General features: G+C 39.8%; 1 long non-coding RNA gene across 2 annotated transcripts in view; it reads left to right on the forward strand.

The window, feature by feature from the left end:
- Positions 1-12,563, forward strand: part of LOC128097962 (uncharacterized) — an 83,696-nt gene that overhangs the window by 65,256 nt on the left and 5,877 nt on the right. The window contains exon 3 of one of the 2 annotated variants that reach the window (XR_008214023.1): positions 2,302-2,351. The exons of the other annotated variant lie outside the window; for it this stretch is intronic. This is a non-coding gene — a long non-coding RNA (uncharacterized LOC128097962). The remainder of the gene's footprint in view (positions 1-2,301; positions 2,352-12,563) is intronic. 2 annotated transcript variants of the gene reach the window in all.

Below are 12,563 nucleotides of genomic sequence, written 5' to 3' on the forward strand. Positions count from 1 at the left end.
CTCTGCTTTTTGGTTCTTCCTAAGGAAGGCCACTTACTTTTCTTTCTCCATTCTCAATCCAAAATTGGCCCCCCTTTTTTTTTAAATTTGAGGAGATAATCTAACTCAGAGTTGCTACAGGTATCTCACATCTAATAATGGATGTTTTCTCCCATAAGCATCCTGATGCACAGAAGCCCAACTGTGGGCAACACCTGGCTCTCCTACTGCCCTTTTCACAGTGCTCTGAGGAACTAGTTTGTGTGAGAAAAACAAACCTTGCATCAAGGAAACATAGAAGCAGCCAAGTGCCCTTTAACAAGTTTGGAGTCTTTATTGTGCTAATCTGCTTTTTTCTTTCCCAAAGGAGAAAGTGACAGCGCAGGACGCCCACAGAGACTCCTGGCCACACCTAGCTACTCTTGTTCACTTAGTAAATCCTTTAAAGGGAATGGTGTTCTGTACAAGAAGCTGTGAATCTTGCTGGCTTAACCTAAAGAAGCAGTGGGGATTTCCTAAGCCTTTAATAAGCAAGCAGGGGAAGTACTTTGTGGTGTCCCTATTTGAATTTATTGCAACAGATTGTACTTGGGGATGTTTTTCATAAGGATGATTGCTGAGCATCACATTGGACAGACCCTTTGAAAGCAGCACCCCAGCCCTGGCATCAGCCTGGGCTATGTAAATGTCCATGGCTGAGAATTGAAATGGGAGATGAGAACTGACCTCATTGGAGATTGAAAGCCAGGTGTGTATCTATGGCCATTGTATCTATCAGAACAGGTCAGGGCTCTTTTCCTCCTGGAAAGACTTCATGGAAAAGGTGAGGTTTGAGCTCACTTTTGTAGGAGGGGCAACATTGGCAGATGCTCACTGAGTCCTCTAGGCTTGGCATGAAATGTATGAGGACAGATGGTGAGTCACATCCTAGAGACGGTAGAACTTTGATTTCTGCTTCCCCTCTGTCCAGGCCTGTATAATCAAGTTGATTCCCTTTTCCAGAAGAAGAGGGGTGAGGCATGGGGGACAGGAGGGTATCAACCTGACCTAAACTGGAATAGTCAGGCAAGTACTTCTATGTAGATACTTGTACCTGTCCAAATATGAAGGCTTGAAAAGAGACGCTAGAAAAGGTGAATCATGAATTCCCAACTGAGTTCTTAGAAGCATTTGGCCAACAGAAGAGCTGTGGAGGCACAACAGCACGAGGCAGACTGTGGTTTAGCTCTGTACACTGGCAGAGATGACAGCACCTGGCAAAGCTCTCTCCTGTCTTTCATCTCACACTCCACACTCTATCTTGCCTGGTACTGTCCCTTGATTCCTCCTCAGCAGGCTCTGGGCACAACTCCTGCTAATTTCCTTCATAGGAGGAAAACGGCCTTTTAAGTAAAAAACTGGATGATTTATTCTCCCATGTTCAAAGGTCTCTAATAGTTTTTTTCTGCCTTCAAATGGTTGCCCCTCTCTCCTCATAGGACACTTCTGCCTCCTCTGCACTCGACTTTCCAACTTGAGTCTTGGGGAGCAATTGCTTTCTGCTTCTACTTCTTCTTTGCCCATCAAAGTCTTGAGAAACTATGACCCACAAGGCTGGTTTAGACCTTTGTCTTATTCTCGTAAGAGTTTTTAAAGGAATTTGTAACATGCAGGGCTGAGGAGATAGCTTCATGGGTAAAGGTACTTGCTGTGCGAGCATGAGGACCTGCGTTTGAATGTGCAGTATCCATGTAAAAGCCTGACATGCAGCATGAGTATGTTCTCCGAGTTCTTGTATGAAAGAGGGGAAGTAGAGACAGGATTATGTACAGGAGCTTGGGGGCCAGCTAGCATGGCACACACAGTACAGAAACAACAGAGCTCCTGTCTCAAACAGGATGAAAGGCAAGATCCATACCTAAGGTTGTCCTTTGACCTATCAGGTGCACAAATAGCATATATTTGTCTGAATTCACACACACACACACACACACACACACACACACACACACACACACACACACACACACACTGCAGCAACAATAAATTGCAGTCACTAGACCCTATGTGCTTGGTTTCATGGGATTTATGAAAGAAGTTAGCTGATTCCTGATCTAGATCATGTTCTCCATTAGTGCATTCCAGTTATTCTCTGTGACTTATGTACCTGGATTTACAATTATGTTCTAGGGAGAACCTTATCTTGCTGTCTAACCTCTCCTCTCATATCTACAGGGACAGGGCCATTCATGAGGGTGCTTGAGTCCACAATTAAGAGCCTGACATATAATGTCTTATTAACCTAAGTTCTCAATATATATCTATGTTGACCTTATGTTTCAGTGTCCCAGAGATGACTTTAAGACCACTGGTCTCTGCTAAGGCCACTCCAGGTAAGTGTCATCCCTGTGCTTAATTAGTCATGGATACTCTGTACATTAGGAAACCAAGGTCCATTGTGGGCATAACATCTGCACTCATGCTCTTCTAGCACAAGTGGACTCACCTAAGGAAGTGGCCTTATATCTCTAGGGTGGTTCTTGATAGGCACCTGTTATAAGTATTCCAGACCTGTAGGCTAGCCCCTAAATCATTTCACAGGGGCACAAGGCCATCATGTTTATCTGAACACTGGTGATCTGCATAGTTGAATGCTTTGTTACTGAAGCTTAATAGAGAGGCACATTTCTGCATTTCACAAACTGGATTGCTGTTGATAACTGTCTTGCTATAACCGCAGGAGGTCCATGTTAATAATTCTCTACAATCTTATTCAACGATGACATCTGTTTAAGCATACATTATAAAAGTCAGATTTGCTTCCAGATACTATATTAATTTGTTACTTTTCCTGAGCAAATGTGACTACACATTTGGTTAAATATTTACAAAATGTAGGTGAGTGAGCAGCAGAATGAGTTAAAATTAAAGCCAAATAGGACCCATGTTTTTCGAGGAAGAGTTCCATTGACTTTGTTGTTGTGTGTATAATAAATTGCTACAGAAAATGAGATATGTTCAAACTGTGCTCTTCATAGTCACTGATTGAAAAGGGACAGTTCCATTTTCTGCAGTGCAAAACCAAGTCATTCTTATTAAAAGGTCACAGGAAACTGAAGAGAAATGTCAGGCACACAGACTGACCTATTCAGAATATAATCAAGCTTGCCTTAAAAAGACAACATCTACATTATGAAGGGTAGAGATCTGATTGTATTCTCTATACCTTGATAATGCAGTTAGTACCGATAAGACCTTGAGACAATCTTGCCCTTCAGAAAACGAGTGTTTGTGGTGGGTGTGGGTGGGTTGAAGGAACCTCGTGATGTAATGTGGGTAAGATCTTCTCTCTAGCCCATTTCCTTTTGCATTACTGAACTTACCCTTTTTTTCACAAGATGCACATTTTTAGTCCCATAACTTTAGCTCACTTTATTTCTTTATTTTTCCCATACATTAAATAATTTTATAAATGGTTGATAAAATTGGCCCTCTGGCCCCAGCAGCAGACTGACAGGTATACAGCTCCATCCTCTGCTTGCCCAGTGGTACCTTTATTTATTTATTTATTTATTTATTTATTTATTTATTTATTTATTTATTGCGATGCATCTTCTGGAAGTCTCCCATTCTATTTGAAGAGACCAGCTGCAAAGGCAAGACAGTAATTCCATTTTCATGGCAGTTTATCTTTGGCTTTTCTCCAGATTTTAATATTTAGGGCTTGATTTTGCTGGCTGCCTCCTTCCTGGATGCACAGAGCTCCCATCGACTCTATTATAATAAGCAGAATGATGATAAACTTCAATGGTAAACAGAAGGGCTCTTCACTTCAACGGGAATTCTGTGTGCATGAAGAGATATTGTCCAGTAAAATCATCCCATTTCATATCAAATAAATAAACATAATGGTATCAGGAGTGAGAACTTGGTGTCATTTGACATATGTCTAAATAACATGAGGGCCATAGATTCTACTCCCTTGGTTACACAATTACTGCCTGATAAACAGACTTGATTTCCTTACTCACTGCTCTTACAGAAGAACCCCAGATGCTCTATCCTTCTACTGGTATGACTCTTTCTGAAGATGTACACAAATTTAATGTTTTTCTTGTAAAGATGGGCCCATCAAAGTGAGTAAACTTTAGAATTTTTAATATTTGATATTTTTTCATTGGTTCAAATTTGCATGGCCAACAATCTGGTGTGTAATTTCCTCCTGGGCTAACACTGTGGCAAACTGACATAATGAGGATGGTGTTGTTGGGTTAAGTACTGAGGGTGCTAACAGACTCATTTATTTAGGCATGCATAATTAGTCGTCAGAATGCATGTTAGCTGTTTTGGAATATCTGTAAAATTGTGTTTTCATAAAATAGCAAAATGGTTTCTGCTAAAACTGCTAATTTATTGCCTTCAAAATAAAAAGAAAACCCAAATTGGAAAACCCAGGCAGAGTAAAATCCTCATGTTCCTCACAATAAGAACTTTTTAGTTAAATGGTAGTGTATATTGATTTTCACACAAGAACTATTAACTAACAAAGTTAGCTTACCTTTGCTGACTTAGGCAAAACTTTTCCATTAGATCTATTTGTTTAAATGATTTTTTTTCTGATCAAGACTTTCAGGGTTTTAAGTTTATTTTATTTGTCCTTCTAACAGGAGAAACCCGACAGCTTCCGATATCAACTTTTAAGAGAAACCATTGAGAAAGTTTTTTGCTTTTCTACTTTCTCTCACTCCTTGAATTTGAGTTTTTCTTAGTGATTTTGTTTTATTTTATTTTTTAGTACTGAGCTTCTATGTGTTTCCAACTCCATTTCTGACTCTCCTTTTCCTGTAAATTGGTTAATCTCGGTGCCACTGGAATTTTTACTTGTGGATAAAAACTTGCTGTGTGCTTCCCACCATCTAGCACAGATCACATTACGAAAATGAACTATTTTTATTTTTCTAGTCCTTAGCTTCTGAATAGTTTTTAAAAAGCGCTTTTCCCTCAAGTGATTTTTCTATTAAACTATTGGAGGCCTAGATCAGAGACTCCATTGCATACCAACCAGAAGATAAGTAATTCATTAGCAGCTATTTCTCATTCACACCAGGAAGGCTTCCATTAGCCAGGAGGAAAATGGTGCTGAGTAATTAGTGAGGGAATTAACATGAAGATTTAAATTTTAAGGAAAATATTGATTTTCTCAGGTTATGTACACAACAGACTTACTCTGCCCACTCATTTTAACCTATGCTTCATGAAAAAAAAATCCATTTAAGAAGCCAACAAGAAAATCATCAGGAGATATATGGTCCCTTACTAACAGCCAAAAAATTAAACATATGTAAAGAAAAATCAAAAGGAACAAAATACTTTAGCATTTCAAATAATTGCCATTGCCATTGTCATTTTCTCTGTATAGTTATTTTTTAAATCATTTTTATTCTCTATTATAATAATTTTTGAAGGACTGTATTATTTCTGGGCTTGCCTTTGTGTTATATTAGTCAGTGTGACATTTTTCATGCTTATACCAGCAGCTTTGATTGTAATATCTAAGTAATACGGGGATTTGATATCTCTAATTTTGTCTTTTTGCTCAAGATTGTTTTGGCCACTCAGAGTACACACTGATATGAAAGAGCTAGGAGGAAAAAAAAGGTGCTGTGTAAACTCTCACTGTTGCTTGCTTTGTTTCCTGTCACAGTAGATGAAGGAGACCCAGTGAGCACCAAGTTTGAGTGTTAACTGTGGGCTTTCCCAAGCTGCTCTTTTAGAATCAGCAGGTCCAATTGCTCTGCCTAGACAGGTGCGTGATGCAGGGATGCTCTTCTCTTGCTGATCTTTGACAGTCTTTGCACCCTCCAGCTTGGTAGCAGTGAGCAGCAGCAGGCAGCTGGGAAGACCTGTAAGAGGCCATGCCCTAGGTATGGAATAGGGGTGAGGGTGGGAAGGTTTCTTTAGTCCTACAATAATGACTGCTCCAGCTTGTGTGGAGCCTTGGGAGGTTAGGATTCTGTGGCCCTCCATAACAGTTAGGGTTATAGTTCACCTAAGGCTCTTAGTCTTTTTGTGTATACTCTAGCTACTGTTTCTACTACTGCTGCAGTTGGCTCCTCCTGCTGTCTCTGCTGCGTCTACTGTGGTGCAAGCACCCTCCTGCAAGATAAAGCTGCTTTCAGCTCCTGCATCTCAGCCCTTCTGCAGCGATCAAAGCTGCACACTATCTGGCTCCACCTCTACAGTAGACAAACTGCCAATTGCTTTAGTGTCTGTGGCTGTTCCTTTGTCACCACCGTTACCTCTTCTTTTTCATGATATCAGCTCAACCAATGCAGCTAATAATAGACATCAAAATTGAGAAGATATGGTCACTTAAGGGAGACCTTACATTGAGCCTAATATTGCCATACCAAGGGAGACAGCACAGGAAGAATTCTCCTAGCAGGATCACAAAATGAAGGAGCAACCTGATTATCCAACCAAGGGATATTTGCACCGATCACAGCAGACCTGATTATAAAGTACTGTTTTTACACCAATCATGACATTGTCCAGGTTGTAAAGCCCCTCTATTAGGGCTTGGATGAAATGCATCCCTTGGGCATGGATGAAAACGTTTGAGGGAAAATTTAGTGCAAGCTGCTAGAAGCAGCTGTGTTTGCAGCAAGCAGCTGCAGTTGTCAGGTAGCTTCATCAAGGCATTTGTGAAACATTCAAACATCTGCTACTGGCACAGGGTGATGGAATGCTGGAAAAAACATCAGGAAAAAGTCCAGCAACTGTTGACTAGAGAGTCATATTGCCCCATCTCTCAACATTTTGCTTATTTATAGGAAAATAAATATCAAGAGAAATGTTAATAATATGTAAATACTTTAACATCCATATTCTCAACACTATTTAACATGCTTCCAACAGTGTTTAGCACTTGCCTAGAATCCCAGGTAAAGATATGTGCACCCCAATTTGTCTCACATTCATTCTACTGACCATCAGTTTCCACATTTGTAACTAGTCATTAATAGTTCCCAACAATGCAGACACTATGTAATATAGCATTATGATTTTTTTAAATGGCAGGGATAGTTTAAAATGTTTTCCTTCTTGTTCCACAGTTTTAACTGGATTAATCTTCATTCAACTCTATGAATACACTGTTCTCCTAATACTAATGGGGGCAAACTGAGGCAGAGGGAGGCTACCTGACAGAGAGAGCTAGGATTACAATTCTGGGAGAGTGCTCTGGAATCTCTCTTTGCTTTGCATCCTATGACAATGATAATATTATGATAGAACTTGAAAACAGTATATCACACTAGCAAAATGGGAATCTGATCAAAAAAGATTAATTGCTGTGATTACCTGCTACATCCCTAACTTTTAACTTCAGAATACTTCTGTTTCCTGTGTCCAGGAAGTTGAGGGCTCCACCACCACTCACAGGCAGGCTGTAAATTAAGGGGATTTTCCTTGCACTTCTATGCACCTCTGAACAGTGAGGGTTCCCAGCAGGTGCTCTCTAGAGGCACTGCCTGCTTTCATTCTCTGTCATGACTATCTGGTCAGGTAGTCTTGCACAAAGGGCCTCCAGGTCCGGATGCTCAAGAAACTCCACAAGTTTGGTGGTTAGAGTTTGTGTCTAGGTCTTCATGCCAAGAAGAGGGAAATTTTAATTAACAATTAAATAGCGAGGCACAGTGCTGGGATTCTGAGGCAGAAGGACTGTTTAAACCAAGTTCAACCTGGACAATGTTGCAGGAACCTATATCAGAAAAATCAATCATCAATGTACAGCTCTTGCCATTAATAATGAGAAAATTCATCTGATAAAAATTGTGATGTAGTCTCAGAGTTAAATGAGGTACCTAGTAGAATAGACAAACAAAAAATACTTCAAGAATGAACAAATATCAAGATAGGAAGGTCCTTTCTACTGACTTCATTCTAAGTATAATGCTACATCAGTAGACAGCTGAGACTGTGTGTGACATATTTGCAGTCAAAGGTGTACCTCATTAAATCCAGCCACACCTAGAACAATACAGTCTGAGGAAGTCAACTCCAAGGAGAAAAGAGCATTTTTCAGCAGTTAGCTTCTCCACTAAGGTCATAGGTGCCAACCTTTCTCTTTTGCTGTGGATAAGCATTATTAAAGCTAGATGCTTCTGCTGTCCCACATCTAGGAAATGTACCTTACACAGCCTCTCTTGCAGAGCAGATTTGAGAAAAAAAGTGCTTTAAAATTATGATTGTACCCATAGCCAGGAATATGCAGAGCGATGACTTTACTACTGAGCTCCATCCCACTACAGAGAACAAAATGTAAAACCCAGGGTCCCACAAACTTTCTTACGGAATCTAGTGACAGTAAATAACTCCTCTGTGTGATGCTGATGTCATCTGCCCCAAAACAGGCATTTCCTTACCTTCTCCTGGGAGAATAAAGTGAAATATGGGGCTGGCAGAATGGGCCAGCAGTTTAGCTGTTAATCCTGGAGATTTGGATTTAGTTCTCAGAACCCACATGGTGGGGAAGGAAAGGAGACTCACCCAGCTTGCCTTGTGACCTCACATGTACTCAAGTGCTACCCTCTACATAAACAAACAAACAAACAACAAATAGAATTACTGGGAAAAATATTTGCAGCCCAAATACCCAGCTTCATATTGCATACATCTGATAAGGGTGAAGTAGTAACACTGGAGATCAAGGATTTCTGGGCTGTTCATCATGTGTGCTCAGTCATGCCTGCAAAGCAAAACAGTGTGTTTGCATTTCTTTTTTTTTTTTTTTTTTGGTTTTTCGGTTTTTCGAGACAGGGTTTCTCTGTGTAGCTTTGCGCCTTTCCTGGGACTCACTTGGTAGCCCAGGCTGGCCTCGAACTCACAGAGATCCGCCTGGCTCTGCCTCCCGAGTGCTGGGATTAAAGGCGTGCGCCACCACCGCCCGGCCTGTGTTTGCATTTCTTACACTGTCTTTCAGTGTTGTATAGTACTTAGTTACAATGAAAATAAACATGCAACACTAACTGAAGTGAATAGAATTCCATTTCTGAAAACTTATTACTAAGCCACTTGTGAGTTAGGGACTATGGATATGTTCAGTAGAAGCACAGTAATTAAGTGGCTTCAATGTGACCAATATTTAATTTGGGATTAAGAAGCATAGCAATAAAAGAATCCATAAAATCTTATTTGAGTATCTTTAAATAGTGAGATATGAGCATAAATATCTGACATTTAGACTTTATTTATGCTCTATTACATGCATTTCTAATGACACCTTGTAATGATTGGTCTTTGTAATATCTCAGACAAATTTGTGAAAATAAAATTATCTTACCTTTATTGGTTAAGAAGTTTACTTTCAACTCCCTGTCTTTGTTATTTAAATTCCTAGTTCATTCTCTTTTTCCAGCTTTACTATTCTTCTAGAATTATACCATGGGAACTCTGGGAATATTACAGGCAGATGTAGGAATGTTCAAGCTCCATATTTAAAATGGAATTGTGCTTGCATGGAATCTGCATTATGTCTATGTACATTTTAAATTGTGTCTACAAAGTTAGAGCTGTATAAAGTCTGACCACATATTATCATTTTCTGGAATAATGGCAAAGAAGGTCTGTATGCATTCAGCTCAGGCACGGTTTTTCTTTTCTCCTGATACTTTCAGTTTTTGTTGATTGTATTCATGCCTGAAGAACCCTCTGATGTGGAGGACTAACTGTCAAACAGAGTCTGGTTCTCCTTGCAGATGGCGAGAAACTGCCTGCCAGACTTTCTTGCCCCAGATCAATCTGCAAGGAATGCTTGGGAAGTTTCAGTGATTTGTACCATGGAGCTCCAAAAGCTGAGGCCCAAAGATATGAGTCTAGATCTGTGCTTTTCTTCCACTGGACCTCAGTGGGCCTTAAGTGTTAGGCACTGAGCACTGATACTGAGTTTTGGCTATTAAAACCAGCAGTTACTCAAAAGGAGAGGATAGGCCACTGGCATGGTGCTACACACATGACTCTGTTTAACATGTCTACAGCTCAATTGCAACCAAGCCAATTTGGAGTGACAAAACCTTGTTGTTCTCAATGAAGAATGAAACTGGAAATTCAAAAGTCACTGCCATCCCTTTTGAGGGTACATGACTAGGGGTAGATATATAACAGTTTTGAACAGAAGATTTGAAACTAAAGTGTGGTTATCAATGGACCAGAGGCCACATTTTGTCAACTTTTAAATATATCACCAGCAGGCATTACAGAGTCCTTCTGTGTGTTAGTGACCAAGTACTGTAGCATGAATCTTAAAGAGTCTTATTAATAAAATCAAACCTGAGGCCAGTTATTGGGGTGAACGCTGGGAGATCAGAGAAGCAGAACAAGCCACAGCTTCCTCACCTCAACAGTTCCTCACCTGATCCTGTTTCCTCAGACTGGAAACTTCTGTGTTCTCATCCCAATGGCTCTCAGCTGAACTGCTGCTACTCGAAAACCTGAAGCTTAACCAGCTAAAAGCTTCTAGTTTCTGGTCCTCACGCCGTATATATCTTTCTGCTTTCTGCCTCACTTCCTGGGATTAAAGGCTCACTTTCTGGGATTAAAGGCATTAGTCACCATGCCTGGCTGTTTCCAATATGCACTGAACTCACAGAGATCCAGAGGGATTTCTGCCTCTGGAATGCTAGGATTAAAGGCATGTGCTACCACTGCCTATCCTCTATGTTTAATATTGTGGCTGTTTTCTTCTCTGACCCCAGATAAGTTTATTAGCATGCACAATATTTTGGGGAACACAATACCACCACAAAATACCCCACATAGTTTACCTAAAGTTCAGAATGGGTTGTTTTGGCTCACAGTTTCAGAAGTTTCAGTCTGAGTGATGGAGAGGGTGTATCAGGAGCACAATAGTTCCTGTAAGCAAAATCATGCAGAGAGCATTGCTGTTGGTTCTTATTTCTCCTTTGGGAGGTGGGCTGCCATCCTGCTCCCAAATAAATCACACATGGAGAGGTTTATTCATAATTATAAATGCCCAGCCTTAGCTTGGCTTGTTGCTAGCCAGCGTTTCTTAACTTACTTCTATGTATCTTACTTTCACTCCTACTCTGTGGCTGGCTGTATGGCTGGGTGGCTGGTCCCTGTCATCCTTATCTCCTTGTTCTCTTGCTCCTTTTTTTTTTCCTCCCAGATTTCTCCTTCTATTTATTCTCTCTGCCTGCAAACCTTACCTATCCTTTCTCCTGCCTCACTATTGGTCATTCAGTGCTTTATTAGACCATCAGGTGTTTTAGACAAGCAAGTAACACAGCTTCACAAAGTTAAACAAATGCAACACAAAAGAATTCAATACATCTTTGCATTATTAAAACAAGTGTTCCACAGCATAAACAAATGTAACACACCTTAAAATAATATTCTACAATAGAGCATTCATGGAAGGCAGGGAAGGCAGGTGTAACCTTCCAAGTCTTTCACTAGTAACCACCTACAGGTACCACAGCTTCCTAAAATAATATCACCAATTTAGAAATGAGCATTCAAACAATGAGCACATCTCAGCTATTTCAGAGACAGATCATAACAAACTGGTATCTCAATATACATGTGCTTTTATTAAGCCACTGTCAAGTGATTACCCTAAAGTGGTTGTATTCATTTTGTGTGTAGCCTGAGGATGCAACCAGGGCCTTGTACATGCTAAACATGCTCCCTGCCACTGAGATACAGCTCCATGAACATCTTTAATGAACATTATTTCAGAGAAGTAGTAGATTTACATGAAATTGAAAAGATGATGGTGAGATCCCCCATGATCTGTACTCAGTTTCCTCATTTCAAACAGCTTATAATAGCACAGTTCTTCTCTCATGGTTAACAAATAATGGCATGTCAATAAGCCTACACTCATTGTTCAGATGTTCTGAGTTTTTACTTATTTTTTCCTGTTTCCTGTATAGTACATCAATTTCATTAAGCTATATCTCCCTAGGTTTTTCTTGGACATGATGTTTTATCAGATTTTTCTTGTTTTCAATGAACTTAACAGTTTTGATTACTATAGATCAATGGTTTGGAAGAATGTCTCATGATTGCTATTTATGTGATGATTCCCCTATCATTAGTCTGGGTTTATTTGGTTTCAGAATACAGAAGATTACAGAAAAGTATTTTTTTTTTTAGTTTTTTGTTTGTTTGTTTTGTTTTTTGAGACAGAGTCTTACTATGTAGCCTTGGCTGGCCTGGAACTAGGTGTGTAGACTAGGCTGGCCTTGAATTCAGAGATCTGCCTGCCTTTGTCTCCTGAGTTCTAGGATTAAAGGCATTTGTCACCACACCCAGGTTATATTTGGTTTGGATTGTGTAAAATATTGATGATGTTCGTATACCTACATAAACATATATGTTTATCTATATCTATATCTATATGTATATGTATATGTATATATATGTATAACAGAATGAGTACAACTCTTAAACACATCTTCCTGTTTACTACAATCAGTAGCTATTTGTAGGTGTCATTAGGGCTCCTAGTACCTAGTTTTTTAGTAGTTTCCACGTGTGATATTATTAACTATAGTCTTCAAGCTGACCCTTTGATCTAT

The sequence above is a fragment of the Peromyscus californicus genome, unplaced genomic scaffold (assembly GCF_007827085.1).
Source record: "Peromyscus californicus insignis strain IS unplaced genomic scaffold, ASM782708v3 Scaffold_5__1_contigs__length_169319896, whole genome shotgun sequence".
Lineage (NCBI taxonomy): Eukaryota > Metazoa > Chordata > Mammalia > Rodentia > Cricetidae > Peromyscus > Peromyscus californicus.